The 12,500-nt window shown below is 41.5% G+C and overlaps 2 long non-coding RNA genes across 2 annotated transcripts; one reads left to right on the top strand and one right to left on the bottom strand.

Moving 5' to 3' along the window:
• Nucleotides 1-8,860: 8,860 nt before the first annotated feature.
• Nucleotides 8,861-9,959, top strand: LOC134450249 (uncharacterized). The gene is made up of 2 exons (XR_010035050.1): nucleotides 8,861-9,056; nucleotides 9,596-9,959. It is a non-coding gene; the product is annotated as an uncharacterized LOC134450249 (long non-coding RNA).
• A 104-nt stretch (nucleotides 9,960-10,063) lies between these two features.
• On the bottom strand, nucleotides 10,064-11,810 carry LOC134450248 (uncharacterized). Its single transcript, XR_010035049.1, has 3 exons — nucleotides 11,713-11,810; nucleotides 11,191-11,312; nucleotides 10,064-10,867 (listed from the first exon to the last, which is right to left on the bottom strand). It is a non-coding gene; the product is annotated as an uncharacterized LOC134450248 (long non-coding RNA).
• Between the last annotated feature and the right edge of the window lie 690 nt (nucleotides 11,811-12,500).

The following is a 12,500-nucleotide window of genomic DNA, read 5'->3' as shown; positions in this document are numbered from 1 at the left end:
CCCCATCTCTTCCCCTCTTCCTACATTGCAGCATCGCCATTAGCTCTCCTCTCCTCCTCTTCATCTCTTCTTCTTCTCTCTTGTCTTCCTCCTGACTTTTAGAGAGGAGAGGAATAGATGAACAGAGGGATAGGAGGAGAGGATAAAAACAGGCGGAGAGAGGGGGAGAAAAGATGAAGAGTATGCATTGGACACATACAAGTGAATACTGTTGCTACCTAATTTATGGGATATTTACGGTATTCTCATGTAATATACAGTAAATATTACATAAATATATACAGTATAATGTATATATAATTATATAATAATTATATCATTTATGGAATCTTTTCTTTATATTACATGAGTAATATGAGTAATACATTCATATGAGTAATGAGTTAGGTAGTTACTAAATTCTTTCATAGGCCCTACCCCTGTGAATTTCAACTTAAAGCAGTGGTTCTCAAACTTTTTCCATCATTCCCCCCTTCAGAGGGTCTGAATGCTTCCGAGCCCCCCCTCGTGCAGACTGATTTTGCGATCGCTGCGCAGAATCAAAGTACCGGTAAAGGTGACTAGTGAGATTATACAAAGAGGGACTGTAGTCGAATGCAGATGTGTATTGATTTCCTATGCTATTCAAATTCATGACAATTAATAATATAATGTTGGTGAGGACTTTAAACTTATTGACTTATTGGTGTGACAGGAAATCATAAAAAAAAACCCTCAAAATCAGATGTCACACGCCCCCCTTGAGATGCCTCCGCGCCCCCCCAGGGGGGCTTACGCCCCATTTTGAGAAACACTGACTTAAAGGGACACTGTGCAGGAAATGGTCAAAAAAGGTACTGCAACTATGCTGCTCATTGAAACTGGGCTGCCTATTGCCAAATTTGATCTTTACATGAAAGTTTACGAAGTAATAAACAAATATTTTCTAGTATGGTCCAAGTACAGTCATTTTTGCAGTTAAAAATGGCAATTTTTGGAAATTCAAAATGGCGGACCATGGAGAAGATCCCCCTTTTCATGTATGAAAAGTGCAATTTTTCCAGTCATAATGAATACTTAGAATTTGATGCTGGTGGTAAGTATTCATGAAAAAGGTAACATTAGTGAATGGGCAGCATGAATTCTGGAAATAAACAACTACAAATCTCACACAGTGTCCCTTTAAACATGAGCAATGTTAAGGGACAAAAAAATGTTTGGAATATGCTATTGTGAAAAAGGTGATCCCAGTTGAAAAAGTTTTTGAGGTGTTACCAGGGCTCCAAACTCTGGTGGATGCTTCCTGTTACGCATCCATATGCATATCCACTTTATAATCAAAGGTTACAAGGGCAGCGCCATTATTATTATCATCAGAAATCATGCAGAAGGGCTATGGGCAGCCTAGCCAGAACTAACAGACCGGAATTTCCGTGAATGCACCGGAGAGCATGACAAGCGTTAAAATGGGCGGGGTTAATGGGCCGGGTAATGAGGTGGATACAGGCCAACTGTAATAGCAGTGGTGCTGGGGCCATACCTCGGTCACTGACGTTGGGCCATTTCAAATTTTCAGAGGCGATCAGACATAAATTTTGCTAAAAAAATTAAAAGTTCAAACTAAAAAATAAAGTTAACTGCTATTTGCATGAAACACACAGACATACACAATATAGCCTACATTTAGCAAACCTGATGGAGGTATTTAGAATGATGTACTGAAGTATTGTATAATTTATCATTGTGCAAACCCTTATTTGTCATAGACCCATCTGTCAACATGCCAGTTGCAAAATCTGCAAGATGCTTTTGGTGCGACGGGACAAATGATGATTTTAAAAGATGGTAATGATTAAGAAAACATAGACTGTATAGGGGCAATTAGGATAGTTAGACATCGAAACAGTCTGTATGGAAATCCTTATTGTTATATTTACCGTCAATATCTGCATGCGTATGCAGACAGCAATGCATTATGGATGAAAATGTTGCATGATGGTTTGATTTCTTGTCCAATTAACTAAATTTCACTTACATGGCGAAAAACTATTGTGGGGTGAATGCGACTGCAGACAGACCTTGCGACTCCCGCAGTTTCTTATCCCAGTTGATGCTCGTCTGCATATATCTGCATATAATATATACCATTGTCCCACACCCCTACAAAAGTGTGCATTGCACTCCTCTTCAGCTCCTCCTCCCCACCTGTCCCCCACACCTCTCACCTGATGCACTAGTTAGTAGATCAAACTGGTGTGCCACCGTGCCACCAGGAGCAATTCGGAGTTGAGTATCTTGCTCAAGGACCCATCGATGGGGGTCAGACAGAGCAGGGCTTACACCTGGTTTCTGGTTGCCAAATAGACTCCTCTTCCAACTGAGTCACCACATAATAGGTGGGGTCGGTGTATCATATGGTAATTGGTGGGGGTGGGAGGTAAGTTAGAAGTTTTAGAGAGAGAAAGAGTCCTAGTCTAGAAGTTTCAGAGTTTCTCTCTAGTCTAGAAGTTGCTGCTGACCTACATATGGAGAGGTAGCAGCAAGAGACTCAGAAAGGCTCTATTGTGAGAGCACACACACACACACACACTCTCTCTCTCTCTCTCTCTCACTCTCTCTCTCTCTCTCTCTCTCTCTCTCTCTCTCTCACTGTCTCTGTGTCTACACCTCTCTCTCTCTCTCTCTCTCTCTCTCTCTCTCTCTGTGCCTCTCTCTCTGTCTCTGTCTCTGTCTCTCTCTCTCTCTCTCTCTCTCTCTCTCTCTCTCTCTCTCTCTCTCTCTCTCTCTCTCTCTGTGATACCACTGGTCTTTGCTCAGTGTGATTATAATGGTTAAAATGGTTTATGTAAACAATACAAGCCTCAGAAACACTTAATGGTCGCCTGATACGCTTCATGGTCGCCTGAAACGCTTCATTTTTGTCAGCTCATCCCTGATACGTCAGGAGACTTAAATCATACTCTACAGTCGGCACGAGGCTTATACTCTAGTCATACATTGCACTGTCTGCACTTGTATGGAGTTGTTTTAAATCACACATGGTTTCTGCCACCCACTTTACATAGGGAGGGAATTAAGATGTGTAAATATGTGTGGCCTGCATGTATGCATGTGTGTGTGCATGTGTGTGTGTGTGTTTGGGGGGGTGGGGTGGTGGATAAAAGTGCCCGCACCAACTTTGATTCCTTAACGACTTAAGCTATGACAACGAAACTTGGTGACTTTTCCTAAAATTTAGTTGGCTACAGTTTAGTACCAAAGGATTATGTTTATCATTTTTGGCGTTGCCATGGCAACGGTTTTCTGACAGGTACTGTATGTCTGACCGAAAATCACTGATCTAAGTCTCATTATTGTTCCTTTTTCATATTTTTTCCGTTCCATTAGAATCAGACAGCTTTGTGAGCATTAAAGTGGTTTGAAGCATATAATCATTAAAATTTAAGTGCATTACCTAAATTTGATGGAAAATACATTATGGCGAGATTTTGGGCATTATAATCAGATGATGTCATAATGACGTCAAAAGAGCCCCCCCTCCAGGCCCAGGAATGCCAAAAAAGCCCAGTCTGAATAGGGTTAAGCAGCAGGTGCGTAACATATTGCTTCCACTATTGCAAACAGGAGCCAGAGTCATCTGTAACTGTCTACTGGAGAGAGGAGCAGCATACGGGAAGGGGAACAGACACAAGGTACCAACACAAGGAGGGAGTACAGATATGGTACCAACACCAAGAGATGGGAGATGGGGGTGGGGGTAGCAGGAAAGACGGGATGGAGATGGGGGAGTGCAAGACACGGAGGGGAGTTAAGCTGTGCAGATGTGGGAGAACAAGAAGGTGTGTGTGTGTGTGTGTGTGTGTGTGTGTGTGTGTGTGTGTGTGTGTGTGTGTGTGTGTGTGTGTGTGTGTGTGTGTGTGTGTGTGTGTGTGTGTGTGTGTGTGTGTGTGTGTGTGTGTGTGTGTGTGTGTGTGTTTGAGGGGGTTTGTGATACTGTAGCCCCTACTTTCATAGAGAAGAGGGATGGTATGAAAGAATTGTGAGGTATTATCAGGTACAGTATTGCTTCCTGTATAGCAAACAGGAGCTGGTTTAATTTGTAACTGTCAAGTGCAGAGGAGCGACACAGGGAGGGGAGTAATGTTTCCAGATGTCATCTGCAACTGCAGAGAAGACCAACAGAGGAACAGATTACAGAGACGGTACCAACACGGGTGGTGGTGGTGGTGGTACAGAGGGGATGGGAAGGTGGTGCTGATATGGCAGGAACATGGGGAGATTGGGAGTGGGGATGGGGGTTGCAACAGAGGGGTGGAACCACATGAAGATATGCAGATATGGTAGTTACAAGTGAAGGGATGGGGGGTATGGGGGTGGTGGTGGGGGAGGGTGGCTGATACGGGAGCATCACATGGAAGACTGGTGTGTGGGAATGGGGACGCAACATGGGTTTAGTGTAAGTGGGCGGAGTGTGTGTGGGAATGGGGAGTAACAGGGAGGTGGGCCCAATATGTGCAAGGTGTGTACGTACGGTATAAACATGGAGAGAGGGGATGGAGATACAGTAGGCGTCCATGGGTGGGGCGGTGGGAGTAGTGCCTCCTCCTTTAAATAGCATGAGCAGGCTGGAGCTGGAAGCTGGGTCAGATCTACTGTATATATACGGTATACTGATCTATCCCCATACTTAAAATACTGCACTTACAGTGTGAAATAGATCCATATAGAGGCACTATTTATACCATTTATCTCTATATGAACCCAAGATACTGCACTGCCTTGCAATCCATGTCATTCTTAGCATACTGATTTTTTTATCACCATTTAACTCTTAACATAGGCCTACTGATTTGTATCCCCATTTAGTTCTTAAGATCTTATTCCTCTCCGTATGCGCGATACTGATCTCATTTATATCCATATGTACTGATCTCACTTCTGAAGATATGTAGAAAGCAAGCAGAGACAGATTGGTCTAACAGTGATGCAACAGAATATCCAATAGAATGGCCAATAGCATAGTCTATAGACATTGTTTTAGCTTTAACTCTGCTGGGACTGGGTTTCTGGAAATAGAAACACTCTTGTTCTCACTCGTTTCGAAACAAGCATGGGCACGCCGATGATCAGACAGTGTGAAATGAATCCATAGCTGGGATGCAGTTTATGTATTGCAGCCCATAGCTGGGATGCGGCTCTTATTTCTGCCAATGGAAAACAAGCATAAGGGCAGGATGATGTGGAAATGGTGCGAGAGGGATCCATGCGCACAAATATGCACCTTTTATTTCTGCAGTCTGAAAAGAAGGAAGAGAAGGCCAATCTGGAAACATTGGTAAACATTCTAATTTTCTGCCATTTTAAAGCAAGCAGACACACACTGGATATATAGGAAATAGAGATTCATTCATGTTTGTTCACCTTTGCTCTGTATTTCCCCTAACTAATACCAAAAGGTCTGATCTGCAAACAATGATCCATACATAGCCTATTGTTACACTCCATACTCCCTCTTGCCTCTCTCACTGTTAAACAAGGAGGCATACAGGATGGAAAGTCCTTACATTCTCACTCATATCCACACATCTGTAAATGGACAGGGACAGGCAGTCTTATTTATGCTATTGAAACCAAGCAGGTACTCTCACTCATATCCACACATCTGTAAATGGACAGGGACAGGCAGTCTTATTTATGCTATTGAAACCAAGCAGGTACTCTCACTCATATCCACTCATCTGAAAACGAGCAGGGAGAGGCAGGACAAATGACAAGCAGGGATCCATATGAAGGGTTTATTTGCAAAACGGTGTATCTCCATTTTTTGACTTTTGCATTTTATTATTGAAAATAACTATTCAGAGGGCCTATCACCTATGTGTGAATTCTTACCATTCAAATATTTTGAGAACATACTTTTTTGCAATGCAATTCAATGGAATGCCCAATACAAAAGGTCAATTTCCCTTAGCTGAGCTTGATGCTGCTCTGCAATCCATACTGTACAAACACTCTCACTCTTGTTCCCTTCTCCTCCCCCCGTGTTGCAGGACAGCAGGGAGCCATCACTTTGGGGCACGAACGACACAGATTTGAATTAAACTTAGTGTGCCTTTTCAGTGGCAATGTAGACCCCATAACTGCATTTGCATTCAATTTTAAATCACTATATGTTATGATTTCGGTTTCTGTTAAAGAAAAAGAAAAGAATGCCGCACACTCTGCTCCATGTTTTAATGGTGAAGTGACGTTTCGGCCGTCTGGCCTTCTTCAAACCAGACGGCCGAAACGTCACTTCACCATTAAAACATGGAGCAGAGTGTGCGGCATTCTTTTCTTTTTCTTTAACATTTATATGCTCAGGAAGCCAGCACCTCAAGAAAGACGATGGTGTGCGATACCTCTTTTTTTCTATGATTTCGTTTTCTGTCAATTAAAGAAAGGAAAAATAACCAGACAGGACAAAGAGTAAACATGGATGCATACATATGGTACATACCATTTAGGTGCAATGGAATAACTGCTGTAACCGCTATGTAATATCATAATGCTAAGTGTTACGCCATCAATTTCACTTTTAGTTTGGCCACCTCTGACTATCCCTCACTCTAATGCATATCTCGTATCTCTGTATCTGTAATATGCTGTGTCTGAAACAGGCAGGGGGTAGGCTGCTTTTGCTAATACTGATGCATCCAGACCTCTGGCTCTCATATCCGGCGTCTGTAGATGAGCAGGGGCAGGCAGGGGGATGGCAGCGGGCCCAGGGCCACCGCAGCAGCTGATAATGTTTCATGCTGTCAAGGCAAGTTATCGCTCGGTGTTAGCATATTATAATGGCCTTGTAAACAAGATCGCACAAGACTCTATTATGCATTTTTTTAAAGGGGCCTTTAAGGACACAAAATATAGCAATGTAAATATTAAGTAAAGTAATAGTATACTTTGCTCCTAGAGTCTTAGATTTTGATGATAGAAATGTAAGAAATTGTACTTGTGTACGTGTATGTGCATATGTGGGCAGCAGTGTTGTAAATGTTAAAAAAGTAAAATGAGTAGTCCCTAAGACTAAGTCGTCTTTCCTTAGTGTGGACACATGATGTATGGTGGAAATAGCGCTGATGCTGTCCCCCATTGTCCCTAAAGACAAGCTTCATTTTACTGCAATATTATGAATACATAATTACATTTACACTAAGCAATATTATTAAAAATTGCATTATTATGTCAATTACGTGTACTGCTTCCAAAGAGAAGAGACTGAAATGAGACTCAGGGTTTTATGATTTGATAACTGTAATAAATGATGCTCAATAAAAAAAGAGATATTGCAATAACATATTATAGCATATGTGTGTTTGCAGTGTTGTTGACGCCCCTGGCGTTGTCATAGTAATGAGACAGGGCTAGCGGCGACAGAGCTGCCTCGCATCTGCAAAAGCCTTGACCTGATTAGATGACAGTAGTCACGGCTTAACTCGCTAACCGTGTGTGAGGAAGAGACATTCATGTTGCATGTTTATACTCTATATTCACATTGTAAAATATGCAGTATATCAATTAATCAATGATATATTATTATTAATATTGTAATTTTTAACATTGTATATGGCACATAGATATTGCATTGCATATTGCACATACATATTGTATACATCCACACTGCATACAGTATGTAACATTCATTGTGCCCTCTGTGATCTAGTAGTTTTACATTCACATCTCTGCATATAGCATGAGTAGTGGTGGTCTCTTCATTGCGGTCCTGTATGTATGAATAGCCTTAAAGGAATAGGTCGGTATTTTGCATTTGGGACCTTAATTATGGTGTATCATACACTGAGCTACCCACCTGTGTCACTTTTGTTTGATTTGAAGCCTTCCGTGAGATTTTGGGTTTGGGCGATATCCACAAACCACCATACAACGGGAGTCAGCGGGGCACAGACTTTAAATCCGTCGTACACGCATAAACAGTATTTTCTTATTTTGTTTAGGGTCATTGGGATGATACAATTACGTTTCCGCCTCATTTCAATATTTAAATCTCCCGGGTTCAGTGAACGAATTAAAAATCTGTATTGACTGAGGTGTGCCACGTCATCTTTCTGCGACGCTCATTCTGACAGCCAGGAGCCAGCCAGCTCTGCTACGGCAGTCGGCAACATGATAAAGTAACAAGAAGCAAACGTTGAAGCTCTCGGTTTTTAACAGTTCTTCGGCTAGAACTTTGCTATGGGTTGAATGTGCGCATATACTGGATGCTGAAACGAAACGACAAGCTTTATGAAACCGTGGCATTTTGCGTTGAGATGGAAAAGGAACGCGCCACACTCTCCTGGATACGAGGCTACGTGTGTGCGGCTTTTGCGCCAAAGCTCTTTCTACCAGCAAAACAAAAGTGACAGCGTCAGAAACAAAACATTGCTGTTCCGATTGCTGATGGAGACAACAGAGGTAAGGACATATTATGTATCTTGAGTTTTTGAATGGCTAATCTTGGTGTCGCCTCAAACTAGCTCTCTTCTCGGTGCCTTCGTATGGCTGTTCATGCTACCAGCTACAGATAGTCAAATGAATCAAAGCTACGTTTGGTCTCAAACAAAATTGTACACGGAAAATAGTAGTCCTTCAGTAGGCAAGACAATCACAATCATATGATAAGCCTGTCAAAGCCCTGCACCAAATCATGGAGTAGGTCGACTGTGGTTTTCACTTTTACTGCTAGTAAAACTGACGGCACGTAATTCGACTGTCTAGCCAATAACTGGTAGGCCTACATTGCTTGATCTTCAGGTCATACTAGTTGTAGGTTTTACAGTGATACTGGTGTATTGACACTTCTTTATTTATATTTAGAAAGACAGGAGAAGTTCAAGACTCAAGAGCTGGACTTTCCATGACGTCCTCACTCGACCCCTGTGAATAGCAGCCCACCGTTGACCAGCCATCAGTATCTACTGTGCAGTCATTTCCTGACCCGGTTTCTCACTAGCCCTTCGCAGACGAACACTACCACCTGAAGACGGTCGTCTGGATAATACTTCGGTTTGACACCGGCATGGTCTACCACAAAGGTAAACACATCAGGCACACTCCACTGCATTTGTTTTAGAAGTCTAAACAACACACCAGGGTGTATTCCATAGGCGAGTTATCACGAACACATTTTATGTGCAAAAACTGAAATGTCGTTGCAACACATGGGATATGTGTGGCTCAGGGGAAAAAACAGTTATGAGCCACGTTTGTAGTATTTCCCATACAGTACACCATTCATACTAATTATAATAGTTACTAATACTAATATAATATTAATTAGGGCCTATAATTACTTTCGTGTCGATATTTTTCAAAGGGTTTTTCCATCCAGTATTACTCTGGCAAAATGCCCATTGCTTTCCTGTCCAATATTATTTAAAAAAAAGTCCAGTGGCCTTCAACTAACACCTTTTGACTTATCACGGTGTATCTGGAGAGCAGACAATCTTCTTTATGAGTTTCACATTCTGTTACATTACTGCCATCACCTACTGTGCACTCATGTGATTGGCCTTTACCATTCCTGTTCAATGGCCATACATAATACACTACAATTGTCATTTCTATTTTCCAGATAGACGCCAGACCTTCTGAAAGGACCTAATGGACTGAGTGCTGGAAAGGAGACAACCCCTCTATAGAATAAACTGAGTGTAACAAACACTCCACCACGAAAACTCTCCACTCCAGTCCCAAGAACAGACATGTATGTTTTAGTGTCATGACGGAGCAATCATTTCGGAAGGTCCTAAACCCTATTTATCTAAAATACTTTCTGATGTTTGATAGTGACATCTTGGTTACCCAATAAGACATTTCTTACATTATTACAAGATTCTTCACTTCTTCCTACATTGTTAATGACTGAATGATTACAATTATGATGTACACATTGTTATTGGTCACACCTGCTGACATTAAAGTCCCAGTAAAATCTTCTCTCTTTTCCTTTATGTAAAGTAATGACACTTGAGGCAGTAATGACAAATTGATAAATGTGTAAAAATGTATTGTCATATTATTTTCAATGGCCATCAAATTATATTGATGACCTAAGTTCAAGAGAGTCCTTGTGCACAAGCCCTCAGCAATGCAGGTGCTGATGTGAGGCAGGAGAAGGTGAACAATGAACAAAATTCAAAAGACATTTCACACTGCTTATTGTTCTTTTTCTTCCTTCATTTTTCTGAGCTAACAACGCATTTTGCCCTGTGTGTCAAAATAAAGTAAGAAAAAGAATGGTAAGCAGTGTGCGGTGTCTTTTGATTTATGTAGATAATCTCTTCCTGTGAGTCCAAGATATTGTGCAGGTGGAAGTTGAGAAAGTGTCCCTATGATTGTTACAATGGAATGATGCATGAAATTAATTTACAAATGTTATCAAAAGACATGGAATATTACATTTTCATTTCATTGCATTTTTTAAAAAAAATGCATTGCACTTAGCTGACGCTTTCATTTACCAAAAGTGGTATTGGTTACAGTCCCTGGAGCAATGTGGGGTTAGGTGCCTTGCTCAAGGGCACTTCAGCCATGGATGGAGATGTAGGGAGAGGTCAGGAGGGATTCGAACCAGCTACATTTGGTCCAATAAGGGGTCCCCACAATGCACCTAAGATGTGTAATGTCAAATTATGTGTAGTATTACCAACTAGATTTATAACTTCATTGTAATTACTCAATATAACACAAGATGATAAGTCAATGTAGAGACTCTGACTCCATCCAGCATATGGTATGGTGGAGATGGATGAGGGTCATGATGCACCTTGGATGACCCTTCTGTACTGTAACCTGGCCGCAGACGTTCAGCTCCCAGGGCGCTGGGCGCTGTGTACAGCATTTCCTACGAGACAGATGATCACAATACAGCAAGTAAGAGGTAGGGACACTTCAGTCAATGACGGGTTTTTTTTTGTTTTTTTTTGGGGGGGGGGGTGGTGGTGGTACAACCACAGCTTATGTTCATAAATAATTGATTAGTATACTGCAATGAAAATGCTTCTTGGATAATCCACTGACATGAAACACAACAGAACAAATAATAATCTATACAATCGTGGCACTAGCTGTGAAGTTACTACTAACGTCACTGACTGACCCCAATATCGACAAAGCTGTCTGGGCATAGTAAATCAAACAGAAGTTACAAATTCCTCGGCGACTTACTCAATTGAAAGCTATGTGTTCCTGCGAGTTTTGGCTATAATCTCCGATTCAACTTCGAAGAACGTTGATACCAGCTCGATTCGTCATGGCGAGAATATCCTCCAGAGTTACTTGGCACCTTCCTAAATAAATAAAGAAGTGTGTCACTACATCAGATTAGTATCACACTGTAAAACCTCCAAGTGATATGACATGAGAATCAATGTAGCCTACCATTTCTCAGTAGGCTAGACAGCTGAATGTTTTTACTAGTAGTAAAAGTAAAAGTCAACTGTACTTATAAGTATACCCCATGATTTGGTGCAGGGCTTATCATATGATTGTGATTGTCTTGCCTACTGAAGGAATACTATTCGTATTTTCCGTGTACAATTTTGTTTGAGACCAAACGTAGCTTTGATTCATTTGACTATCTGTAGCTGGTAGCATGAACAGCCATACGAAGGCACCGAGAAGAGAGCTAGTTTGAGGCGACACCAAGATTAGCCATTCAAAAACTCAAGATACATAATATGTCCTTACCTCTGTTGTCTCCATCAGCAATCGGAACAGCATTGTTTTCTTTCTGACGCTGTCACTTCTGTCCTGCTAGTTTGTTTTGCTGGTAGAAACCGCACACACGTAGCCTCGTATCCAGGAGAGTGTGGTGCGTTCCTTTTCCATCTCAACGCAAAATGCCACGGTTTCATAAAGCCAGGCCTGGACTGGGAGAACAAAACGGCCCGGGCATTTTTTGGCTCAGACCGGCCCCACATACCGGTAATTAGCGGAGCAATTGACGTAACTAATGTCTTCTGACGGAAAAAAACGTCTCTTTCAGGTACTAAAAAAAACCACCATACGTGCAGTGACTTCACGTTCAATTGTTTATTTAAAATGAATCTATGATTGGTCATGTAAGCTGCCAGAAAACCTGGAAGTTGAGAGAAGAGAGCCCCTAGCAGCTGGGGATGAACTGGCCTTATCTGCACTCTTCAGTCCAATCAACTCCTTGGACACACACAAAGAGAGGCACATACCTATTCTAATGTTAGGCATATAGACCTTCACTATTGGGTTTGGAGCGTCTTGCTTCAGAAGTAGTTAACTTATGCCTCAACAGTCTGGCTTGAATAGGCAAGAACAGATGGATAAATTATTAACTACAAATAATACAATACTTAAACTCAATATCCAAATTTATATTTATTGGTAATCAGGTGTAAAGAAATCCTGCCCACTGTCCATTCCACCAACACACTTTTTCTGAAGAAGGTTGGATGACCGAAATGTTGAATTAAAGTTTGTTGGTGGATTGGACAGTGTGCAGG

This window comes from Engraulis encrasicolus, chromosome 6, assembly GCF_034702125.1.
Source record: "Engraulis encrasicolus isolate BLACKSEA-1 chromosome 6, IST_EnEncr_1.0, whole genome shotgun sequence".
In the NCBI taxonomy this organism is placed as follows: Eukaryota; Metazoa; Chordata; class Actinopteri; order Clupeiformes; family Engraulidae; genus Engraulis; species Engraulis encrasicolus.
The sequence above is the reverse complement of the archived record's forward strand: the minus strand, read 5'-3'. Positions and strand labels throughout refer to the sequence as shown.